The sequence below is a fragment of the Chiloscyllium plagiosum genome, chromosome 1, assembly GCF_004010195.1.
Source record: "Chiloscyllium plagiosum isolate BGI_BamShark_2017 chromosome 1, ASM401019v2, whole genome shotgun sequence".
Classification (NCBI taxonomy): domain Eukaryota; kingdom Metazoa; phylum Chordata; class Chondrichthyes; order Orectolobiformes; family Hemiscylliidae; genus Chiloscyllium; species Chiloscyllium plagiosum.
The window spans coordinates 21,997,584-22,004,806 of record NC_057710.1 but is presented as its reverse complement, the minus strand read 5'-3'; the positions used below and the strand labels follow the sequence as shown (position 1 = coordinate 22,004,806).

Sequence of the window (7,223 nt, the reverse complement as noted above, 5' to 3'; positions counted from 1 at the left end):
ATGAGATAGCTTTGGCAAATAGAATTAAGGAGAATCCAAAGTGTTTTTACAAATATATTAAGGACAAAAGGGTAACTCGGGAGAGAATAGGGCCCCTCAAAGATCAACAAAACGGCCTTTGTGTGGAGCCACAGAAAATGGGGGAGATACTAAATGAATATTTTGCATCAGTATTTACTGTGGAAAAGGATATGGAAGGAAATAGATGGTGACATCTTGCAAAATGTCCATATTACAGAGGAGGAAGTGCTGGATATCTTGAAACGGGTAAAGGTGGATAAATCCCCAGGACCTGATCAAGTGTACCCGAGAACTCTGTGGGAAGCTAGAGAAGTGATTGCTGGGCCTCTTGCTGAGATATTTGTATCATCGATAGTTACAGGTGAGGTGACGGAAGACTGGAGGTTGGCAAACGTGGTGCCACTGTTTAAGAAGGGTGGTAAAGACAAGCCAGGAAACCATAGACCGGTGACCTGACGTCGGTGGTGGGCAAGTTGTTGGAGGGAATCCTGAGGGACAGGATGTACATGTATTTGGAAAGGCAAGGACTGATTCGGGATAGTCAACATGGCTTTGTCCATGGGAAATCATGTCTCACAAACTTGATTGAGTATTTTGAAGAAGTAACAAAGAAGATCGATGAGGGCAGAGCAGTAGATGTGATCTATATGGACTTCATAAGGCAATCGACAAGGTTCCTCATGGGAGACTCATTAGCAAGGTTAGATCTCATGCAACACAGAGAGAACTAGCCATTTGGATACAGAACTGGCTCAAAGGTAGAAGACAGAGGGTGGTGGTGGAGGGTTGTTTTTCAGACTGGAGGCCTGTGACCAGTGGAGTGCCACAAGGATCGGTGCTGGGCCCTCTAGTTTTTGTCATTTACATAAATGATTTGGATGAGAGCATAAGAGGTACAGTTAGTAATTTTGCAGATGGCACCAAAATTGGAGGTGTAGTGGACAGCGAAGAAGGTTACCTCAGACTACAACAGGATCTGGACCAGATTGGCCAATGGGCTGAGAAGTGGCAGATGGAGTTTAATTAAGATAAATGCGAGGTGCTGCATTTTGAGAAAGCAAATGTTAGCAGGACTTAATACACTTAATGGGAAGGTCCTAGGGAGTGTTGCTGAACAAAGAGACCTTGGAGTGCAGGTTCGTAGCTCCTTGAAAGTGGAATCACAGGTAGATAGGATAGTGAAGGTGGTGTTTGGTATGCTTTCCTTTATTGGTCAGAGTACTGAGTACCGGGGTTGGGAGGTCATGTTGCGGCTGTACAGTACATTGGTTAGGCCACTATCGGAAAGATGTTGTGAAACTTGAAAGGGTTCAGAAAAGATTTACAAGGATGTTGCCAGGGTTGGAGGATCTGAGCTACAGGAGAGGCTGAAAAGGCTAGGGCTGTTTTCCCTAGAGCGTCGGAGGCTGAGGGGTGACCTTATAGAGGTTTACAAAATTATGAGGGGCATTAGATTAGATTAGATTAGATTACTTACAATGTGGAAACAGGCCAAAGCGCAACCCACCCAGACCCATTCCCCACATTTACCCCTTCATCTAACTCTATGGGCAATTTAGCATGGCCAATTCACCTAACCTGCACATTTTTTTTTTGGATTGTGGGAGGAAACCGGAGCACCTGGAGGAAACCCACGCAGACATGGGGAGAATGTGCAAACTCCACACAGTCAGTCGCCTGAGGCGGGAAATGAACCCGGGTCTCTGGCGCTATGAGGCAGCAGTGCTAACCACTGTGCCACCGTGCCACCTCTATGGCATGGATAAATAGACAAAGTCTTTTCGCTGGAGTCAGAGATTCCAGAAGTAGAGGGCATAGGTTTATGGTGAGAGGGGGAAAAGGTTTAAAAGAGACCTAAGGGGCAACTTTTTCACGCAGAGGGTGGTACGTGTGTGGAATGAGCTGCCAGAGGAAGTGATAGAGGCTGGTACAACTGCAACATTTAAGAGGCATTTGGATGGGTATATGAACAGGAAGGGTTTGGCGGCATATGGGCCGGGCGCTGGCAAGTAGGAGTAGATTGGGTTGGGATATCTGGTCGGCATGGACAGGTTGGACCGAAGGGTCTGTTTCCATACTGTACATCTCTATGACTCAAAGTCAAGTCAAATCCTGTTTCCACATATACTTTCTACTCTGCATACAGATAATAATTCAGAGTAGAAATTCTCAAATTATTCTCCTTAGCCTCCAGCAGGACAACTAAGCTTGGCACCCCATTATTTCCCCAATGGTCATACAGCAAAAATGTCACACTACAATGGCAAAGTATTGTGAAGTAAGATATCACATGCAGTCCCTTCTTGCCCACCTGGCTTTTCCACATGTGGGAACAAGTGAAAAAAAAGTTGTTACAGCACATCCACAACTGGCTTCAGAACAACAACTGGCACAAAAAACGAGATCTGGGAAGACTAAAAAAAATGACAATCACAAAAACTTTGAAATAACTTTTACTGTTTTAAATGATAATATTGCAACCTTCCAGTTTATTTACTGTAACAACTCCCAGAGAGGCATGCGTCTTTTACAGTTAAACTAGAATGTCTAGCTTCACATACAATATGATGCAAAAATGTAACTCTTGTATCCAACTTAAAGTTATGTGAGAACTAAGGACAAGAAACTTGTTTTCTGACAAATCACAGCCAATCTTCTCATCATTTCCCAAATTCCGTTCTCCAAAGTGAAATATAAATCCAAGCCACTTGCTTGACCTCCCAATACTTTATTCCAGAATTAAGAGTTATTCAGTACAGAAACAGGCCCTTCAGTCCAACTTATCCATGCTAACCAAGTTTCTCAGGCTTACCTAGTCCCATTTGCCTACATTTGGCCAATATCCTTCTAAATCTTTCCTATCCATGTACCTGCCCAAATGTCTATTAAATATTTTAAACTGTACTTGTATCTGTTGTGGTTCTGTCCGCCGAGCTGGAAATTTTTGTTGCAAACGTTTCGTCCCCTGTCTAGATGACATCCTCAGTGCTTGGGAGCCTCCTGTGAAGCGCTTCTGTGGTGTTTCCTCCGGCATTTATAGTGGCCTGAACATGCCGCTTCCGGTTATCAGTTTCAGCTGTCCGCTGTAGTGGCCGCTGTAGCTGTACTTGTATCTACCACTTTCTCTGGCAATTCATTCCATATGCAAACCAGACTCTGTGCTAAAGGTTGCCCTTCAATTCCCCTTTAAATCTTTTTCCTTTCACCTTAAAATTATGCCCTCTAGTTTCGAACTCCCCAACATAGAGAAAAAGACCAATGCTCTTCACTTTATCTGCGCCTCCCATGATTTTAGAAACCTCTTATGCTCCAGTGAAAAAAGTCCCAGCTTATTCAGCCTCTCCTTATAACTCAAACCCTGCAGTTCCAGTAACATTCTTGTAAATCTTTCCTGCATCCTCTCTAGTTTAGTGCTCTTTCTAGACCAGGACAACCAGACCTGTACACAGTACTACTCCAAAAGTGGGTCAGGCAGCATCAGAGGAGCAGAAGAATCGATGTTACGAGAATAAGCCCAAAATGTCGATTCTCCTGCTCCTCCGGATGCTGTCTGCCCTGGTGCGCTTTTCCAGCGCCACACTCAACTCTGATCCCCAGCAGTCCTCACTTCCTCCTACTCCAAAAGTGGCCTGACCAATGTCCTGTACAACCACAACAGGACTTCCCAACTCCTAAATTCAATGGTCTGATTGACTAACCCTCTGTCTACCTGTGATGTAACTTTCAATGAACTATGTGCCTGAACCCCAAGGCCTCTGCATTGCACAACATTCCCCAGGCCCCTACCATTAACTCCTGCCGTCTTTAGTCTTACCAAAATGCAATGCCTCGCACCAATGTGAAGTACACTCCACCTGCCTCTTCTCAGTCCATTGACCTAATTGATCAAGATTCCTTTGTAATCCTAGATAGCCTTATTCAAGTCTCCAATATACCACCAATTTTAGCGTCATCCACAAACTTACTAACCGTGTCATCCAAATTGTTTATGTTAATGACAAACAACTCTTGAAAATGTTTTAACATAAACACAAAAACTATTGTGTTGCATTATTCTGCATTAAAAAGACCTTTCTAAAGCAGTCAAAGATCAAGGGTGAGTAATTTAGTCAGTAGATTAAAAAGTTTGCTTAATAGCAAAGATATGCAAGCCAAAATGTCACTCTTTAACTAAGACCAAGTTGTAAAATTCAAAATGGATGACTATATCACAATTTTTTTCTGGCAAAGATTAAAAATCTGGGATGAAACAGAAGTTCATATTTTGATTCAATGTTATTACCTGGCATATTCACAATATTTCCATGTAAAGTGTGGTATCTTCACTGCATACCCATGAAGAACACGATTGAAAGTTTGAAGGTAGTGAATAGAGGTTTATTGCTAAACCCTTAACTTCATTCTTGCAGATTACACAATGCCGTTTAAATCCATCAGTGGTTTATTTCCTGCACCACATTCCTGCCATATTGAGATGCATTTATCATCAAATATTAAATTGATACAATTCTAGTCAATTAAAGCCACCAAATCAAGGTCATGATAGCTAAAGTGAACAGTACAACTTGCTTCGAATCTGGGAAGAAACTGCACATGATGTGGGTCTATGGTTAATGTTTCAACTTCCAGACCAACACAAAAGTTCTGCTTAGAATGTAATTGGGACACAAAATCGGTCCGACTGAAAACGTTTCAGATGACTGATTCAGATTTAGAAAACTGCTAAGGGAGAAATGCATTTTTCGGAAATGCAGTGAACTGAACTCCAAATCATGAAATCATGATTCAGATGTTTGTTTTGTAGTTACCGTGACAGGAATGCATATGGCGAAATATAGCTGCCAGTAGCAGCATCTCAGGACTTGTGAAACTAATTAAAAGGAAAGGGTGGCTGGAAGCGATTTGTTTGGAAATTAAAAGGTGTGGGGGTAGAAGAATGAATATAAAATGAAATGTATCGAATGAAAAGTGCGAGACTTGCTTGTTCTGGAAAATGGCAATGATAAACCAATAAGAAAAAAAAATTCTCTTTGGTTTACGAGCTTAGACTAAAACGTTGTTTTTAACGTAGGAAAAATCTAACATTACAGGGAGGCAACTTCGGCTCTCGCAGAAAAAGCTGGCAGGCAGAGGTTGCACAGTACAAACTCGGAAACGTAATATATATTCAAAGAAAAAACAAAACTGAGTGACATTTGGCTCCTGCAACGATTCCCAAAGGCCCACCTGGCCCTTGGGCCTGGAATACGCTGCAAACCGCCATCCAGAGGCCCTGCCAATAGCAGGATGCAAAAAAAAAGGATTAAAATATTCTCCATCTCCTCCTCATATATACCACGCCCGCCCACGTAAACCCTGGATTTTCTCGCATAAAACACGGGGAGGGAAAAAAAACACATTCCATCAACAATTAAAAAAAGAAATGCGCGCCGTAATTAAATGAATCAAGAGTTGCCAACGTGAAATCAAACCTATGCGGAGAATTGGTAAAGCCAAAGTAAAATCGAGTATTTTCATTTCTTTAATAACAAATAGAAAATATTTTTTTCAACTCACTTTGAAAATGCAAACGAACTGAGGAGGGTATGTATGTAACGAGGCGAGGGAGAGAATCCAACGATTATGAAAACAGAGGAGGTAGGGAGGAGAAGAAACATCCACCTCTTCACTTCAGTGTCTTCCCTTCTCCTTTTACTCCAGCCGGTTCCCGGTCGGGGGGAAGAGGTTTCTCCCAGCGATGGGTTATGCTGCTACTCACTCTCGCTCAGCGGAGGGGACTCCTTTCTCAGCTGCAGCCTCTCTCACCCTGCTGCCTGCCTCGCGCTCCGGACTCCCCAACGGCTCGCCCGTCTCGCGCTGCTCTCCCTCGGTCCCCGACCAACCGCCGCGCCTCGCGATCCTCTCCCTCCCCGCTACCACTCCGCCATGTTGCTTCAACCTCCTCTTCCCTCCAACTGACTCCGCAAAAACCTCCAGAGGAGGTAGTAAACTGAGACCGGAGTGTTGCTTTTCTTTTTCTTATAAAGTATCTCCCTCTTTTTACACAAAAAAAACTGTTTTCCTTTCTTTCTTTCCCTCCCTGCTAATTTTAAACGCCACCGTCAGGAAGCTCCAAATCACTGCAGGAATTTTTTGACTTTCTTTTCTCCCTGCACCTCCTCACCTTCAAGATATTCTCAAATCACAAGAATTGCACCGAGGTGACTCCATTCGGAAAAAAAAAGGAGGCGCAATGATATTCCTGCCTCCTTTCCCTCCGCCCCCTCTCTCGAAAGGGAAATGTATAGGGAATGAATTCCATTCATAATATTTCAGAGATTTGAACTGTGTGCTTGAAGGTAAAACATGCAGCCTTAAGAGACCAACCAAAAGAAGCTGTGATATTGAGCGAGACTGCTCTTTCAGAAAATCAATATCGGTAATGAGTGGCCGAACTGTCTTCAATGTTACTGGCACCTTTTATTTAAGACCATAAGACATAGGAGTGGAAGTAAGGCCATTCAGCCCATCGAGTCCACTCTGCCATTTAATCATGGCTGATGGGTATTTCAACTCGATTTATCTGCACTTTCCCCGTAGTCCTTAATCCCTTGCAAGATCCAGAATTTATCCATTTCTGTCTTGAAGACATTTAACGTCCCAGCCTCCACTGTACTGAATTCCACAGGCCCACCACTCTCTTGCTGAAGAAATGTCTCCGCATTTCCGTTCTAAATTGAACCCCACTAATTCTAAGGCTGTGCCCACAGGTCCTAGTCTCCTCGCCGAACAGAAACAAATTCCCAGTGTCCACCCTTTCTAAGTAAGTTTATCTTGTAGGTTTCTATTAGACCTCCCCTCAACCTTCTAAACTCTAATGAAAACAATCCCAGCATCCTCAGCCGTTCATTGTATGTTAGGTCTACCATTCCAGGGATCATCTATGTGAATCTCCGCTGGACACGCTCCAGCCAGTGTATCCTTCCTGAGGTGTGGGGCCCAAAATTGGACACAGTATTCTAAATGGGGCCTAATTCGAGCTTTATAAAGTCTCAGAAGCTCATCACTGCTTTTACATTCCAACCCTCTTGAGTTAAACAACAAAATTACATTTGCTTTCTTAACCATGGACTCAACCTGAAGTCAACTTTTACAGAATCCTGGTCTAGCACACCCAGATCCGTTTGGACTTTGGCTTTATGAATTTTCTCGCTGTTTAGGAA

The 7,223-nt window shown here is 43.2% G+C and overlaps 1 protein-coding gene across 6 annotated transcripts in view; it reads right to left on the bottom strand.

Moving 5' to 3' along the window:
- The window catches only part of ptpra (protein tyrosine phosphatase receptor type A), a 308,647-nt gene extending 302,405 nt beyond the window's left edge, over positions 1-6,242 (bottom strand). For 4 of the 6 annotated variants that reach the window (XM_043700933.1, XM_043700779.1, XM_043701012.1 and 1 more), the window contains exon 1: positions 5,578-6,241. The gene's annotated coding sequence lies outside the window, so the exon portion shown is untranslated. Of the gene's footprint in view, positions 1-5,577 lie in introns of all 6 variants that reach the window. The other 2 variants (XM_043701175.1, XM_043700859.1) reach the window with 2 other exon arrangements.
- Positions 6,243-7,223: the final 981 nt, after the last annotated feature.